Source organism: Lissotriton helveticus (genome assembly GCF_964261635.1).
Source record: "Lissotriton helveticus chromosome 1_1 unlocalized genomic scaffold, aLisHel1.1 SUPER_1_unloc_4, whole genome shotgun sequence".
Taxonomy (NCBI): domain Eukaryota; kingdom Metazoa; phylum Chordata; class Amphibia; order Caudata; family Salamandridae; genus Lissotriton; species Lissotriton helveticus.
The window spans coordinates 4,439,735-4,458,926 of NW_027611681.1; the positions used below are offsets into that span (position 1 = coordinate 4,439,735).

Genomic DNA, 19,192 nt, shown 5'->3' on the forward strand with positions numbered 1-19,192 from the left:
ATCAGAGGCGGAGTCGTGGGACAAGGAGCGGGGTGGAGGTCAGAGGTTACCATCGGAGGCGGAGGTGAAGACGGGTCGGAGGTCACCATCGGAGAAGGAGACGACCGGGGAAGGAGAAGCAGAGTCGGCGCCTGCTGAGGACGGAGGGAAGCCCGGAGGCCAACGTCCCTGTGAGCCGCCCAGCCGCACACCCGGGGGAGGTGTGTGGCTAGCTCAGGTGCGTGACCGCTTGCGGGGCTGGGTGGGACGTAAGGGTGCCCCATGGCCCTAACCACGGTATTCCTGTATTCCCGGTTCCCCTTCCCTGAGCACGTTACTACCCTCCCTATACCGCACTTGTATATATCAGAGCACCGGTTGTATCCTCACCCCCTTCCCTGTAACAGCAAGCACTGAGTACAGTTTACTCACGAGACCCTTGTGTTTGTTTGCTTTTGGGGAGTCACGGACACAGCAGAGACGGAAGAAGAGGAAGAGAGCCCCTGACGAAGCCAGGACGGTTGTTGGAGGACAGACAAGCCCCGACGGAGGAGAAGGAGCCGTAGCCGGTCTCCCAGGTGAACTACCCATATCCGAAAGACCTGTACAGATTACCTATTGGCATCAATAAAGCCATCTGTTACCAAAACCCGGTTGTTGCCCTTTCCTGCTACGCTACCCCACCCTGAGCCCGTCACAATACGCCAATGGGCCTAAGAGGTTTTTGATGGAGCGGCGAACCAAGGGTAATGATGGCGGACATTAGAATCTGCATGCTGAATGTGGGGGGATTGAACGACTGGAGGAAGAGACAAAGGCTGGCACATCTTGTCAAATTTAATAAGTTTGACTTGCTCTGCCTCCAGGAGACTCACCTTCCTTGGTCAAAGTGTAATCTCTTATTTCTAAACGGGTTCGAATTGGTTGCCTGTTCGTCTCAATCTTCAACAATTAGGGGTGTCGCTATACTGGTTAGGAGATCTTTGGGTGGTGTGAAAAGGATGAAGATAGATAGCTGTGGCAGATGGGCTATCGCAGAAATAGAAATGGGTTTCACCTTATGCGTTGTGTACGGTTCAAATAGCGATGAGCCAGAGATCTTCAATTATTTGGAAATTGAACTGACTGGTTGGTCGGCACCATTAATACTATGCAGGGATTTAAATATCTCCTCCAATTGGGTTGATGGGTGGCATTATGCGGGGCGGAAACCTAGGGTTTTTAGCTTGATAAAGGCTCTTATGGACTCACTTGGACTAATAGATGTGTGGAGGACTAAGGAGCCCCGAAATCCTGGCTATACCTACTTTTCAAACCCGGCCCAGAAATACTCCAAATTGGATTCTTTTTTTATTTCCACCCAGGAAAATTACAGAGTTGCTATTGTTATGTTACCGAGGGTACTCTCGGACCATAACCCTCTGGTAATCACTTACCAAAGGGGGGTCCGGGAAAGAGCTAGGACATCTTGGTCCTTCGAGAGGAGATTACTGGAAGATGTAAGGTATGTAGCTCATATTAAAAGGTGGATGGATGATTTTTTCGCAGCCAATAGATACAGCTCATCCCGCAACGTAGTATGGGAGTCTTTCAAAGTGGCTCTCAGAGGCAAAACAATCAGCTGAGCTGCTAGAATGAGGAAGGAAGATAGGACTGAGAAAACCCAATTATTGGAAAAGTTAGTGTCCATAGAAGAAGAGCATATGAAGGTCATCACTACGGGTGGGGATGGTAGTAACAGCCATAATGTTCTATTGGCTATTAAGGCAGAATTACAGAAGTTGGTCACTAAAAATGCGATAGGGGAATTTCAGGCCACCAAAGCTAAGAGGTATGAAACGGGAGAACATGCAGGCAGAGCCCTGGCCCTTCGTCTGAGGCAAAAGAAGTCTAAAAACATTATTAAAAAAATAGAGGAGGGCGGTAGGGGGTATACAGAGACTAAGGAGATCTCAGCGGTGTTTAGGAAGTTTTATCAGAGATTGTACGGTGAGGAGGATAGGGACGGAGAACATCTGGATGACTTTAGAGATATAGGACCTCCCCTGGATGACTCACGTCAGGAAGAACTGGATTGGGACATCACAGAAATGGAGATTAAGGTTGCCCTACAGGAGTTAGCCTCAGGGAAGGCCGCCGGCCCCGACGGCATCCCTTTAGAAGTGTATAAGCGAATCGAATCAGAAATCATCCCGCTATTGACAGATCTTTTTAATGGGTTGTTTGCACCGGGCTGATCCCGGATTCGTGGAAAGAAACAAACATCGTAATATTCCACAAAAAAGGGAAGCCTAGTGAGAATCCGGGGTCGTATCAACCAATCTCATTGATCAATTCTGATACCAAGCTGTATTCCAAGATCTGGGCTATGAGGTTGGGCAGAATCATTGGCGGTCTCGTCTCCCCTTGGCAGCATGGTTTTGTCCCCGGACGTGGCAATACGGATCATACCAGCAGGGCAATAGCTCTATTTGACGCCCATGCTGCCATGGGAGGGGAGATGGCCATGATCCTGCTCGACGCAGAGAAGGCTTTCGATCGCGTGGTCAGGAGCTTTCTCTGGGGTATCTTGGTAGGAAGAGGGTTCGGGCAGAAAACTATTAGAGCACTAATGGCGATGTATTCCGAACCTGTCGCCAGAGTTACAGACATGAGTGAGAAATCCGATATGTTTCCTATAAGGAGAGGAACGCGGCAGGGGTGCCCGTGCCCCCGATCCTTTTCTCTCTTTATATTGACCCTCTCATTCAAGCTATTTTAGGGTGTTCTAGGTTAAGCCCGGTGATCTATAACGGCTTTGAAAACAAAATATTAGCATACGCGGATGATCTTGCGGTTTTCTCAACCAATCCCCAGCAGGCAATGTTGGTCTTGTCTGAGCTTACTAAACATTTTGGATCCCGCTCTGGTTATTTATTAAACGAAGCAAAGATCCAGATCATCTGCACTAAGAATATAGTTAAATCTGACTCTAGATTTGTGGATACAGCAGTTTATCTAGGAGTTAAAATTAATGCTGCGGTTAATAAAATTGTGGAAGAAAATTACCTACCGCTTATTAAATCCATAGAATCAGACTTGGGAAGGATGGATGGGTTACACCTTTCATTGATAGGGAGCGTGAACGCGGTTAAGATGTCGATGTTCCCCAAGTTGCTATATCTTTTTCGGGCCATACCGCTTTTCTTGGATGAAAAAATAATAAAAAACTTAGAATCTGTCTTCATAAAATTCATATGGCAATTTGGAAAGATAAGGCGGTCTACAAATTTGATGTCACTCCGTAGAGAAAGGGGTGGGCTGGCACTGCCTAATCTAAGATTGTATCATTGGACCTGTTTATTGTCTCACATGTCTGTACTCTTTCAGACGGAGGCTGGTGCTAATGATACGAATCTTGAAGGTCAGCGGACCCCCTCTATATACGAATTGCTGCTAAGAAGGAAGGCGTTGGGTTTAATGCTGCGCGAAGTGGACCGCAGATTCTACAAGAAAGCCCGCTATAAGATCATGGACAGTGTGTGGCGGGTGTGGAAGGCCTGTGGAAAGTTATGCAATATCCCCAAGGTTAACCCATATCTTCATATTTATAATTCGAGTCTCTTTGCAGGGATTGGTGCGGATAGGATTTTTAAAATCTGGTGGGGGATGGGTATTAAGACCTTGGGAGAAGTAACGAATGGAGAAGAGGTCGTAAACTTTGAGGCTCTCCAAAGTAAATTTAGAATCCCTGGCAATCATTGGTTGGTTTATGGGCAATTGTCACGGTCCTTGAAGGCGCTTAGACCAAGACCACCACCCTTTGATAATTAAATTTAGATTCTGTATAGCATCCTCCTTGTAGAAATTCAAGATGATGTCGGTAAGGTGGATGAAGCGTGGTCTAGGAAACTGGGAAATCCTGAAGTAGATCTCGACTTGGCTATATCATTAATAAAAAGGTTTTTTGAGCTTCAAACCTGCGGGCCCAGCACTAAAAAACTGTGTTTAATCTGTACTACACCCCGGCGAAATTGTTTGCGTGGGGGGTGAGGGATAATGATACCTGTCCAAGGTGCTGGGATGGGCAAGCAGATATTTTACATATGTTTTGTAATTGTAGTCACCTGACCCTCGTGAAGAATGAGATTGTGAAATTCTGGGAGGGGCTGCTAGGTCATAAGATCGATCTATCCCCTACCCTGATGATTACGGGCATTGATTTTAATAAAAAGTTGGGGAAAGAGGAAGAAGCTTTGGCTTTTATTGCTGTAGCTGTTCTCAGGATTTTAATCTCAGCAGGATGGAAGGATGTTGTGGCCCCGTCCTTTCAAATGTGGCTCTCTAGGTTCCTTGGAATCCACAACATTGAGATTTGTCTGTACGAACAAAAGGGGTGAAGGTGCGGGACTTCGGAAGAAGGATCTGGGCCCCGGTTACGAACTGGAGGCAACTGCTTGTGTTGTAATTCTGTATTTATTTGTGTTTTTATCCCCCAATTTATGATAACTCAATAGAAGGCGAAGAAGAAAAAAAAAAGAAAAAATAATTATTATTATTATTTTATTTTTTCCAGGATAAGATGTATTGGGTGTTGTAAAATGGATCGTCTGTCTTTTATATGGACTTTTTGTATTATCTGTGGATTGTATTTAAGCTCTGAAGCCGCTACTCAAGAGATGGCTCTTTTTTAATGTCCGGATTTTGTCAATAATTTTTCGTTTTCAATTGTGATGCACTGTAAATCCCAATAAAAAAAAATGTTTAAAAAAAAAAAAAAGGGCCTGAGAGGTTTTCAACAATCAAAGTTTATGGTCGAGTAGCAGAAGATCATGATCAGAGGTACTGTTTGGGAGGATCAAGGCGTAAACGTTTACAATGGACGCAGGAGGTGAAAATATAGTCCGTGTCCCTCAAGTGCGTCCATCACCACAGATCCATCAAGTCATGATCATCAATAATGTCAGAGAGGATGAACCGGTCTCGGGCTGCCTGGTTTATGGTTTCTGGACTTGTCAAGTTGCCATATTCCAGCACCCCCCCCATGAATACCCCGGCTGTCCAAAGGAGAGCAGGAGTTTGGTCAGCCGCCGGGGCATAGAAAAAGCCCACACATAAAGACTCATTGAGAATCTGAACCTTGGCAAAAATATATATCTGCCCAGGGTGGTCCCACCATGCCTGCAATGTGCAAACACCCAGGGATTTGTGAAATAAGATGTCCAACCCACTCTCCCCATGTTCCAAAGGAGTAGATGGGTGTGTAAGGATAGTCTGGATCCTGCTGGTATGTAGTACCGTACTCATCCAAACCCTTCTGAGTCCATCATGTTCAATAGGTGACAGGTGTGTGTCCTGGAGCAATGCTACATCAAGGCGGTGCATCTTCCGAAATGAGAGGATTTTCTGTCTCTTGATAAAATAGGTCAGGCTGTTGTCATTAAGGGGCATATTAAAAAGGAAGTGGCGGTCCGCATCACCGTATTGAAATGCAAAGACACACATTTTTATGGCTTTCTGAGCTGTCAAGTGCTGAAGCGCTGCTATAATAATTAGAAGTCAAACTGAGCAAAGCTGGCAGCGCACATTTAGGGGTTCTGGTTTACCTACATTTAGGCATGTTATGTATGTTGTTATGTTAAGTTAATTTCTATAGCATGACTCACCCGGGGGCATCTCAGCGCTCGCCTAGAAATTTGACCCGAGGACTGAAAGTCAGAACAGAGTTAGAGCAGGAATGCTTTTAGTTGTTTCCTGAAGGTGCTGCATATGGACATTTTGTTTCAGGACAGCAGTAGTTTATTCCAGTATCTTGGGGCCAGATGCGAAAAAGCTTTTCCACCTGTCTGACTCAAACGTATACGAGAAACCTGTAGAAGGCCTAGCGTACTGGATCTGAGATCTCTGTTCGGTGTATGAAAGGTGAGTTTTTTTTGTAGATAGTAAGGGCCTCTGCCATTCAGCGCATTATAAGTGAGACAACAGATTTTGAAAAAGGATCTCTCCCTTACAGGTAACCAATGCAGCTCTCTCAGCAAGGGAGCAGAAGGGGAGCCAGCAGGGCGGTTCAGTAACATTCTGGCCGCCGTGTTCTGAATCACTTGTAATTTAGTAAGCAGGGTCTCTCCCACTTCCGCCAACAGAGCATTACCATAGTCTAATTGGCGGATGACCAAGGCTTGAACTAAGGTTCTGCGGTGATTAGTGGGCAAGTAGGGAAGAAGTTTGCAGAGTAAACGCATACTATAGTAGCAGGAGCTAGTAGTGGCAGCAATGTGGTCTTTCATGGATTATGACCGATCTAAATTTAAGCCTAGATTTTTAACACATTTTTTAGGAACAGGAGCTGGTCCCAATTGTGGTGGTCCCCTCGGCGATCCTGACCCGAGATCTGGCGACCCCTGACCTGCCTCAAGTCTCCAACCGACGCCTGCAGCCTCAATCAAGAGGACCCCCCCTACCGCGACCAGAGCGGGTAAGAAAATCCGACGTCCAAAGGTACCCCTACACCCGACGCCCCACGGCCTTGTGTGCCCAATCCAGAGGTGCCTAACCAACCCTTAACATCCCAACTTACCCCTCGAAGTGGTGGTCGCTCCTGGAAGATCCTCGTCCACGAGCCTGCAGTTTCTTTGTCCCGGAGAATCTCCACTGAAATCAACAGGGCACCTGACCTCAAAACAGCCCCATGCGCCCGGCAGCCCTAGTGCCGCTGAGGGTGCACCTTTGGTCCCCAACTTGCCCTGAGCGAAACCATAGGAGCGTTACTCTCACAATCCCGTGGCCTGCTTGTCAGCCGCCACCAACCGGAGCCCCCTATCCTCCATAGGATAACATTGGGCCTCAACACTCTGCACCCAGCCGTCCTAGTGCCGCTGAGGGTGCAACAACGGTGCATCACTGACCCTGGTGGACCCATGAGTCTAACCCCAGAACCTTAACTCCCACAGTTGATTACTTACCTGAGAATCGTTAACCTTTTTTGCCTCCATAGGATAACATGGAAAACTTTTCTTCAAAATGTTTTTGAGTGGAGTTTTGAAATTAAAATTTTTTTTTTTTAATTGCACAAATAGCTAAAACATGTTTACTTACCGGTTTCTAGGGAATGTCCCAGTGCTGAACCTAGGTATCCAGCACGGAGTTAGAAAAGTATTGAGAAAAGTAACTTACCTGCAATTTATTGTAGAAGCCCATTCATCTCAATGTACTGGTCCAAAAAGTTTCCCACTGTGGAAATATTCTTTAAAAATCATGCGAATAACCAAAACTTAATTACTAATCTGTTTCTAGGAAATGTACCAGTGCTGAATCTAGGTATCCAGCACTGAGTTAGAAAAGTAACGTAAAAAGTAACTTACCTGCAATTTACTGAAAAAGCCTATTCATTTCAATGTACTGTATTTGCTAAGTGTTGCATACTACTGCTCCCCTGTAAATCAAACAAAGTACAATTTCTACTGCATACTTGAACTGTGTTCATACAAGTAAATTATTACTGCAAAGTATTGTTATGCTTTCCTGTGCCAGGCTTGCTTAGTTCTAGAAATAAAACAACAGTATTTTTTTAATACAAAAACAATTGGCCTAGAGTTCAGTTCTTGAGTGTATGAATTCATTTGCTGACTGAGTGTGTACCTCAAATGCTTAACACGGTCCTCTGATACTGACTTACTGGTCGACCAAGCTACCACTTTAGAGAGTAAAGTTCTATCTAACTTTAACCTCTGCCTACCTCAGGAGACCCTTGGACTCTATACACACTGTACCTCACTTTGGTGCAGTATACAGAGCCAGTTTCTTACAATACATCACTATATGACTCTCCCAATTTGCATGTGATGTTGTTGTCCAGTGGAAAGAGCAAGTTACTTCTGGTAAACTTTTGCAACGCTGGAGTTGCACACCCGGATGAGGGCAATATAACTCTGCTGGGGTCTGTACTTCAGGATATCATCTTGAAAGGTCAGAGTTATCAATACATTTGTTTAACAGAGGATTTAACACTCATATCTGTGGGGACATCAGGCACAGAGGAGTGGAAGCTATGGGCTGTGCACGACAAGCAGGCTTACACATTGAACATACTCCCCAGGGTATTGAGCTTAACTCCATCTTGCTTGAATTTGATTTAACATCTGTAATGAATAAGCTGCCTCCGGGGAAAACAGACATTACTCCCACCGTTATTGGGAGCGGGTGTGAGACCTTTATTGAATTCACCTTTGTATCTACCCCCCTTATTCTCTGGTTACCGATTTTTCTGTGCAGGTGAGTGAATGCAGTGACCACAACCCCATTTGTGTCTTAACAGGCTAGACCCGAACACTCGGACATAGCAAAGCGAGCGGGGGCTGGTGTCCCTCTTAAAGTGGTGGAAGCGGGAAGGAGCGTAAAGTGGGGGTGTATTGTCCCAGAGTTACTCCACGAGTCCCGTTTAACTCAGTGTAGCAGAAAGTTTGCAACCTGTCTCGACCATGAGGCAAGTGCTCCGGACATCATGGGTGCATTTGGATCCATGTCTACTGCCATAAGGAAGTTACTACGGGCCTCGGGTGGGGGTGTAAGCAACCAGGTCCAAGATGGTTTGGCGTGCTCCCAGGCCTCCAGGAACCTGAGACAGGCCTTGGGTGTAAATCCCCGAGACCGGGTGGTGGCCAAAGGCCTACGAAGAGCATATAAGGCTGCTCTAGCAACTCGTGAGTCGGCCCTGAAGATGGAGGCCTGGATCGATTTAGTGGAGGTTAGTACACTGTGTGATAGCTCAAACTTCGGGGGCATTATTAACAGCCCATTTCTATCTGGAAATAATGCAAATTTACTGGATGTCCATATCACTGAGGACAATTGGGTACATCATTTCGAGGGTATCTTCCAGTCCGATACCCCGCCAACTGAGCGGCAGGAAAGGGTGGAAGTCAATTCTGAACTTATTTTCACCACGCAAGAGGTGAGAGCCTGTATTCTGGGTCTGTCTAAAAACAAGGCCCCCGTGCCAGATGGAATCCTGCCAGATCTCTACATTGCCCACGTTGAAACCTGGGTGCCTGTCCTCACAGCTGTTATCAATGCTGCAGTCCAGGTTGGTCACCCAGATTCTTGGGACTATCGATTATAGTCCCAATATTTAAAAAGGGACATCGGTACAGTACTTATTGTTATAGGCTCATTTTTCTTCTGATCTCTGTGGTGAAGGTGGTGGGCTGCATGGTACTTGACACATTTGTAACTTGGGTTGATGAAAACAACTTTTTATCCGATATTCAATACGGCTTTCGCCCAGGTCGTTCCACTGTGGACCCCACGCACTCCACAACACCAGAGTCCGATACAACGCCAACACACTTCACGTTCTAAACACCGGCAGAGACTACTGCTGCTTCCAGGCTGCCCTGAAACTCACCCACTGACTTTTCAACCCGCCACACTTGCAACTTCACCTGCAACAGAACCACCAAGCCTCCAAGGACCGGACCCAACCACCTTCGATGCATCCTCCTAAACACCCGCTCAGCAAGCAAACACGCCGTCGAGCTCTGGGACCTGCTCGACACCTCCGCCCCAGACGTTGCCTTCCTGACCGAGACCTGGTGGAACGACTCCTCGGCACCTGACATCGCCATAGCCATCCCAGACCGCTACAAGATCTCCCGCAGAGACCGCACCAACGGAGTCGGTGAAGGAATAGCCATCGTCCACAAGTCCCCCCTCCAGGCCCACACCCTCACAGACGACTCCCTCAACTCGCCAAACACCTCCACTTCCGGATCCACACCGACCCCGAGCTTTTCAACATAGTGAAGGAACTCTCCAACACCAGCGCCAACACCAACGACATCCCGCCCTCGCACTGGCCACCTTCTTTCATCTCAAGATCGCCGACATCCACAACAGTTTCAACACCCCGTCCGCTACGACCACGACAGACCCCACCCCGAACGCCACCTGCACCAACCAGCTGACCTCCTGGTCCCACGTCAACGACGACGAGACACGCAAGGTCATGAACTCCATCGACTCAGGATCTCCGTCTGACCCATGCCCGCACCATGTCTTCAACAAAGCAGACGCAACCATCGCATCCCAACTATGGAAGGTCATCAACATCTCTTTCGACACAGCGACATTCCCGGAAAGCTGGAAGCACGGCAAAATCAACGCCCTCCTCAAGAAACCCAAGGCGGACCCCAAAGACCTCAAGAACTTCCGACCCATCTCCCTTCTCCCCTTCCCGGCGAAGGTCTTGCCAACATACAGCTGACCCGCCACCTCGAGGACAACAACATCTTAGACCCATCACAGTCCTGATTCAGACAAAACACAGAACCGAGACAGCCCTCATCGCCGCCACAGACGGCATCAGATGCCAACTAGACAACGGCAAAACTTCAGCCCTCATCCTCCTGGACCTGTCAGCCACCTTCGACACAGTCTGCCACCGGACACTAAGAACACACCTCCAAGAAGCCGGAATCCAGAAAAAGGACCTGGACTGGACCACGTCCTTCCTCTCCGGCAGAACCCCGAGAGTCCGCCTCCCACCCTTCCAATCCGAAGCCATTGACATCATCCCTCAGCCCGACCCTGTTCAACGTCTACATGGCCCCCCTCACACAAGCGGCCCATCAGCACGACCTGAAGATCATCTCCTACGCCGACGACACCCAGCTCATCCTCTCCTTCACCAAGGACCCACACAGCGCCAAAACCAACCTCCACGAGGGAATGAAGGTCGTCGCCAAGTGGATGAGGAGCAGCCGACTGAAACTGAACTCGGACAAGACGGAAGACCTCATCCTCGGCCCCACCCCCTCTGCCTGAGACAACTCCTGGTGGCCGACCACACTGGGAACAGCACTGACACCCACGGACCACGCATGCAACCTAGGATTCATCCTCGACTCCTCCCTCTCCATGTCGAAGCAGGTCAATGCTGTCTCCTGCTACAACACCCTCTGCATGCTTCGCAGGATCTACAAATGGATCCCGACCGAAACGAGAAGAACAGTGACCCAAGCCCTCGTCAGCAGCAGGCTGGACTACGGCAATGCACTCTACGCAGGAATCCCGACCAAACAACTACAACGGCTGCAATGCAACCAGAACGCCTCCGCCTGCCTGTTCCTCAACATCCCTCAACGCAGCCGCATCATCTCCAACCTAAGAGACCTGCACTGGCTCCCCGTCAACAAGAGGATCACCTTCAAGCTCCTCATCCACGCACACAAAGCACTCCACAACACCGGATCAGCCTACCTGAACAACAGACTCAACTTCCACACCCCCGCCTGCCAGCTCCGCTCCGCCAGCCTCACCGCCGTACCGCGCATCCAGCGAACAATCTCCGGTGGCAGATCCTTCTCCTTCCTCGCCGCCAAGACCTGGAACATCCTCCCCACTCATCTGCGGCAGACCCAGGACCTGCTTACTTTCAGGAAGCTCCTCAAGACCGGGCTCTTCGAGCAGTAGCAGCACCCCCCCACCCCCCAGCGCCTTGAGACCCTCACGGGTACGTAGTGCGCTTTACAAATTCACTGATTGATAGTGTTTATACCTGTACATGGTTCTGAACAAATACACTGTGGCTCGTTCCAGCCCCATATACCTAGCCTTCATGGACCAGTTCTCAGCATTCCACTGGGTCAATAGGTCCAAGCTGTGGCAGTTGATGTCCTCCATTGGCATTGACAGTAACATCATTTTATTTCTGAGGGATCTTCACCGCGATTCAACTGCGGTTGTCTGCTATTCAAAGGATCTGAAAGTGTCCAGTCAGCTTGACATCAAGAGAGGGATGTGTCAGAGGTGCATTTTAGCACCCTTTCTTTTTAACCTATATATTATTTCCTCAGAGAAGGCCCTTTTAACCACAAATGCTGATTGTCCTCAGGTAGGCAAGCGTAGCCTGCCAGTCTTCCTATACAAAGACAACTCAGTCCTTCGGCGAGGACAGCTAGGGGCCTACAACTTCTTCTGAATTCTTTTGCCCTTTTTATGAAGGACTTGTACCTTTAGTTTCATCATTCCAAGTCGTTGATTATGCAGGTGGGACCTCGTAAAGCTAAGAAGTTCGCTTTTAAATTCGGAATTTCGTCAATACCGAAGACCAAAGTTTTCTCCTATTTGGGAGTTGTGTTTGACGATTCCTTGAGTTGGAGCTCGTTGCTTACTTGGAAGAAAGGGGATCTAGTGAAAGCTTTTGCAGCTGTTTTTAACTTTGCCAGCAGAGTGGGAGGGAAGCCAATAGGAGCTCTTTTGAAGATATATGAAGACAAATATATCTCAAAGGTTAGTTATGAGAGTGAGATATGGGGCCACATTGGGGTAGCGGCAGTGCAAAGTGCTGATAACTCTTTCCTATGACGGGCCCTTTGTGTCCCACAAAGTACTTTGTTTTATGTCGTGCATGTAGAGTTGGAGATGCCTTTCCTCTCAGATGTACTGGCTTTCCATCCCCTGGCTTTGTGGCTTAATATTTGGGCTCATTAAGAAAATACACTTAGCAAAGTTGTCCTACGGGAATGACTTTCACTTGACCATGTCTCAAGCATCCGATGGCTCCAGTATATTAGAGTTGGCCTTACCAGGGAGGGTGGGAACTATTTGCTAACCCTGTGCGCATATGCAAGAGGGACTTTTCTCTGGTCAAAAAGTGTTTTTTAAGAATGAGCTCCTGTGAAAGAGAGGGAACTATGAGCTGTGTAAGGCTAGTGTGCATAAGTACATTTTGGTAAAAACTGTACCAACCACCAAACCTTATCTTCTAGGGCTTAAAAGCATCCATGATCGTTTTCTATTGACCCTGTTTCGGCTCAACCTCTTCCATTACCTCTTGGCACACCCTTGCGGCTCCCACAGAGGCCTGAGCCTCATGCCCTGTGGCTGCAACAGTGAGTCTCCTCAGGACATGATTCACTTTTTATTGTTTTGTAGTTTTTATGCTGTCCCTAGAAAGTTATTTATTATTCCCATTCTCACAAAAGCGGGTTTTAGGAGGGTGAGACCAGCTCTTATCTTTTTACAACTCCTCTCTAATGCCACTCTTTTGCATACGCTTAACTTTTCACGGGTCGCTGTTAGACTTAGGTCAAGCTGCAATTAAATTATGTACTGTAATTCATGAATTTTTATCTTGTGTTCTGATTAACTTGGATATGTTATATTTGTCAATCTGTAACTTGGAAGATGTTTTATCATTTTATGTATGACTTTTATGGTTTTCTTTTATAAAACCGAATAAAGTTTGTTGATAATAATCACTAGGGGATTCATTTACAGCGAAGCATGGTATCCCTCACAATAACTCCAGGAGTCACAGTCCGCACAATGTACATGTTTTGTTTCCCCTACTTCCAACCTTACATATACCCCTGATTACCTGCCCAAACCTCTCCCTCCTAATGCCAATGTCGTCCTCCGTCATCCCACAGACCATATTTTTGGTCCCTTTGAAACTGCCCATACAATAAAAATGCTGCAGTTGTGAATACATATCAACTACCAATTGTTGTGTTTAAAACATTTTATTGAATAAAAAAACCTTATAAAAATAAGCTGATTATTAAAGCAAAACAAAACATCAGTTGCCATACACATAAGAGACAAAAGTGGTACATAATAATCAACATACTGTAACACAGCAAAGTTATGTAGAGCACAATTCTTAATTTCGGGCAAATTTTAAAGTTCAACAATAGAAACGTTCATAAAGAACAGGAAAGGAAAGAAAGAAGGTGGGATACAGTGGTTTCATTAATGTAATGCTTCCTACATATAGAAAAACAAATACTAATATTTTCCTTAAGCAATAAAGTCCTCACATTAAAATACTAAGAGAAAAATATTGAACAATGAACATTTCATGTGAAATTTGAATTCAATTTGAATATTGTAACCTCCTCAGCATTATTTGACTCATGATTCCAACCTGAATGCTTTATGGAAAGGAACCGCCTCATGGGGTTCAAAATCACATATTTTCCAACAATAGGATTAAAATGATAAACTTGAATTTCAATTCAATTAATTGATTTAGGCCTTTTTTGGAGATCAACAATTTTAAATATATACAAAATCCACACGCTTTTGCAAAATTGTCACCTAAACTTTAATTAAATCCACTTTCTGATTAAACACTTCCCATTCCAGCAAGCATCACAGGACCACTTGTTGTTATCTTCCTAATTAGTGATAATGTTTTGGATGATTTTGAGGGAGGAGATTATCCCGGTCTGGCTAAAACTGTTTAATGGGATCTTAGAAGGTACATCTCGCCTGCCTGACTCTTGGAGTGATGCAGTTATTGCACTGATTTTAAAGCCAGGGAAGAACCCAACTCAATGTCTGTCATACCGCCCAACTTCTTTGCTAAATGTTGACTATAAAGTCTTTACTGGAATTCTGAATGCCTGACTTTAGCAAAGTTATTGGGCCAATAATTCACACGGATCAAAAGGGTTTCTTGCCAGGTCGGCAGATGTCTGATTTAATACATACCTTAATTGGGTCGATTGCCTTGGCTTTGTCGCAGGGTCTCCCTCTATCAATCATTACTGTTGATGCAGCCAGGGCCTTTGACCGGGTGAACTGGCACCTTCTGGATAGGGTTCTTAAGGTCTTTGGTTTTGCCGATAGTTTTGGGGAAGTGCTGAAAGAAATATATAAATCCCCTCGGGCCCAGATTCTGGTTAATGGCAATCTCTCCCCGGTAGTTAAGATAGGGCGTGGAACTAGGCAGGCCTGCCCGCTTTCCCCCATCTTATTTGATTTATATATAGAGCCGCTAGCTCAGAGCATAAGGCTGAATCAGAAGATTGTCCATTTTTAAATAAACGGGTTTGTAGAAAAGTTAGCACTGTATGCTGACAACCTGATTCTTCTATCATCCAATGTCAGCACTACACTTTCAGAGCTTGAAGCTGAAACACAAACTTTTGGAGCCTGTCAGGTTATGAGATAAACAATGAGAAAACCGAGATTATGGCCTGGAACATAACCGATCAGGAGGGGAATTTGGCTAAAGAACTTAAATACTTAGGAGTTATAATATCTCAGGACCCCGGTCCTAATCCCCAAGATTAATCTAGATAGAGTTTCAAAAGAGATCAATTTCCTCCTGAAAAGATGGCAGAGCTTATTTCAATCGGTGCCTCGCGTTTCCCGGGAAACGCGAGGCACCGATTGAAATAAGCGAACAAACTACTCGAGGACAGACCATGGGCAACAACTCATAAATTTAAGACTCTGGGATCTATCATAATCCCGCTGAATTCGTTGCCATTATGATGAGGAAGTTTGGTCAACAAGCCTGATTGGACTTTATCTTTCGAGACCACTACAAATGTTTTTTCGAATACTATTTTGAAGCCTGAACAGTTATATACTGAATTACAAATGTGCCCCAACATTTGCGTGAAATTGGATTATTCCATAATATCAAGGGACACAACAACCAAGGGAACTATTTCCACTATTTCCAGGTCGTAAGAGATAAGACTAAGCCTTGAGAAAGCCCTGTGGGCGAAACGCACGTCGGCTGTTACTTGGATTATCGTGAACTTGTGGAAATTAAATAAAAGACTTCAAGACAGAAGCTTTGATTGGACTATTTAATTAACTCTATCTCCTACAGTCTTTTTTGGATACAGGGCGTTGAAAAATCATTGATCTGTGTGTAACAACATCTATACGCCCCCCTATGTGAAAATATTGATTTTGGTGTAGCTTGGGTATTCTGTACTTTCATATGTGACCTGGATTCGGCTGAATCTAAGGACGTATTGACACTTTGGTGGGTAGGTGTCATATACGCTTTAAGCACCCTGGCCTTGGTTGCCATGGATACTATTAGACTATCACAGCATAACTGGCATCACTCTGAAGAAGTGCGGTTCGTTTGTAAGCAAACCCATAATCTTTGTGTATACAATGTTTAAAGCCATGTTAGTAGGGGAAGAGGAGCTAGGTTTCATGTACAAGTTTGACTCTCCTAAATTCTTTAAAAAAATGTGTTTAACAACTCTGCGTTCGGCAGCTAGGTTGTGGTCGGACTGCCCAAATTCTTTAGGACTATCCTATTATAGTGCTTGGGCGCCAGTTTGGGATTCTCCTGGTACACCAGAGTCTCTTTTGGACTCTCTTGCTTACCCACTAAAAGCCAGACGCCGTCGGCCTCCGTAGGAAGTGTTTGCAACTTTGAAAGCGACGTGCCCTAAAAGAAACTTAAAAACCTGGTGACCCCCGGACCTTTTCCCGGCCGGGACTCCCGTTGCCTGCCTACATTCAAGCTCATTGGCAGAAAGCCGTTAGTGTGCCAGGCCCCTTTTCAACGTTCCACATTTTACTCGTCCAGCAGCCCCAGCGCGCTGATTACAGAAAAGGACACCTACAGTCCACGTCCTGAGGAGAACCTTGAACTCACCATTGGTTCGAAACGCGTTGACTCCCAGCCTGTGACAAGGAAGAAGGGTGCAGCTGGGAATAAATAGTACTATTGTCCCTGCCCCAGCTGTCCAATCCTAAAAAAATACCTTTTCACAGGTTTTTTGAGATAGGCAGGAAGTCCGTAGTATTTGTTTATTTCCGCCTATCCAATGGTTTACAATTCAAAGGACTGTGTTGCTTTTATGGAATGTTTTGTATGTCTAAATGTGTTTTGTATATAGTAATGTGGCTCTTGGTGTTTCTAATTTTTGAGAATTTATTGTGATTCATTTTGTGATTTGAATTAATTTGTCACTTGTATATATTGTGCACACTGATGTCTGTGTGTTGATTCAACTGCTTGACAATTGGGCTTTTCATGCCATATGAGAAATCAATGAAACCTATGTCAGAAAAATAAAAATAAATAATTTCTAAACAAATTGTGACCCACGTAGCATTGATAGGCTGGGTAGGGCGTAAACTTGTGAAAAAAGCTAACCGGACCAGCCACTTTGTTCTGTTTAGTACCCACTAAAAGAGGCAGGAGTTGTATATAGGAGAGACATTGTACTGGGTGACAAATGCCATTCCTGGGGATACTGGAACCATATTTCTAACTGTACTTTGTCCTGGTTCAAGTTTTACCAGCTCTCTTCCTGCTGTAGGAAGCAAAGCTGGCAACTTATAGAGGATAGCAGTATGGAAAGTGAACTACAGGATCTAGCTCCAAGGAAAGTAGAAGTGGCGCAATGGTATAACCATCTTTTGGCAGCTACAGACAGAAAGATGGATCAACCATACAGAATCTGGGAGAACTACTTGCAGAGCGAGGAGTTGGAAACTTTATGGCAAGTATCCCTAGATACTCCCCCTGATTAAATCTGCTGCACTGAGAAAAAACACTTTTTTACACTCCATAGAATCTATTGGTCTCCCCTTAATTTATCCAAGATAAAGGGAGGTGGAGAAGCCAGCTGTATGAAATGCGGCCTTCAGAATGCAGATGATGTCCATGTATCCGCGTCCTGTTTCAAGATACAAGAATGTTGGACATATGTGGGTAAGACTATCTCTAGAGCCCAGGGTTGCATCGTGGAGGTCAGCCCAACTCGTATACTATTTGGTTTTAATCCTGCACTGATAGGGCCCCAAAAGAAACTGGTGTTTTACTAAAATTTGCGAGCTAGGAGGGAGATTTGTAAAGCATGACGCCGAACGACATATCCTACTTGGAATGCTTGGTGGAGTTCTGTTAGAACAAATGGGATCAAGGCTGCGTTAATCTCCTCTATCCACAATGGATCTGATCTCTTCAGTTACTGACAATAAGGTCGACTCTGTACAGTAGTAAGGTCTAAACCCATGTTGAGCAGGATCCAGACAGTCTGTATTTTCAAAGAAGGTGGTGATCTCCTGATTCATGGCCTTTTCTAAAATGTTAGCAGGAAGAGGAAGAACCAATTTGGGTCTGTAGTTCTTTACATCTGGGGGATCGAGGGAAAGAGTCTTTAAAAGTGGCAAAATCGATGCCTTTTTCCAAGCATCTGGAAAAAAGACAGACTTGAGCACCATTGTAATAACAAAGTGAGATGAGCAGAAATGCTAGCTGAAACTGAATGGAGGGCAAGAATCTGCAGGGCTCCAAATTTCATAGTGTTGATAAGATTAGAGACTTTCTCTTCAGAAAGTGGGTGAATGTGCACGTTACCAGGAAATGGTAAGTTAGTTTATTCACCGTACGATTACTCCACTGTATCTGTCCCTGCAGATTATCTGGTGTTATATTAAAATTCAGGAATATTTTATTTACTTTGGAAAAAAGAATTAGGTTAGTTCATCACAGCTTTTCGGCTGGGAGTTGCTACATTTTTATAACCAAAGGATGAAAGTGATTTAACTGTGTTGAACAGTAGGCTGTAACTCTTCCTCCAACATTGCTGTTGGTGCCTACATTTTCTTTGGCATTTCTTGAGATCATAGGAGTACCATGGCCTGGAAGGCGCCGACAGATGGTTAGTCTTCAATCTAAAAGGCCCTACTTGACAAATTGTCTGGTAACAATGTGCGAGATGATTAGCCTTAAGTGGCTCAAGATTTTCTCTTATCAGAAGTGGCTCTCACTTCAGAAAAGGTTGAAGACCCCTGTTGTAAACACTTAATATCCCCAAAATTAAATAATTGATGAATGCAAAACAGCAGGCAGGCCTTTTATTGGCCCATTGGCGAGCGCTGGCTCAATGCAAGGATGAGGTAGCATTCACTGGCATTTTTATGAAAAGTGCAGGCTTGTTACAAAACTGGCGATTTATTTTTGCACATAGCTATATCCTGGAGGGTCTGAATGACAATGCTCCCAAATATATTCATGCCCTGTTGGAAACAGTGGCCTAAACTCTGCCGGCAAACTCAAGCTATTCAGGATAGGTGTGTTGCAGCAAAGTTTGTACTATGTTGTGACTTGGACACAGCCAATTGCTTTGGTCAGGCGATTGACATGAGTGTGGAACTTCGGTGCATTGCCTGGATTAGGTCTATATGCTTCTCTAAAGATACCCAAGCATCGTTAATGGACAAGCTATTTGATGGCTCTCATCTTTTACACAAGAAAGCGGACTAGGCCCCAGAATGATTCCTTGGGTCTGTCTGCCTCTGCCAAGCAATTTCAACACAAATCTCGTCCCCTTTTGGCTACAGTAGGGTTTTTCAACATTGCCAGCACCAGACCCTGCTGCAAACCCAGCAGGTCTCCCAGTTCTTTCATGGCCATGGCACACAAAGGCAACGTCCAGGACATCATGCCACTGAGTGA

The 19,192-nt window shown here is 45.5% G+C and overlaps 1 protein-coding gene across 1 annotated transcript in view; it reads left to right on the plus strand.

Annotated features, from left to right (window-relative positions):
* LOC144806014 (uncharacterized) overlaps window positions 1-19,192 on the plus strand; it is a 239,095-nt gene that overhangs the window by 164,017 nt on the left and 55,886 nt on the right. The gene's annotated exons all lie outside the window — the stretch shown is intronic.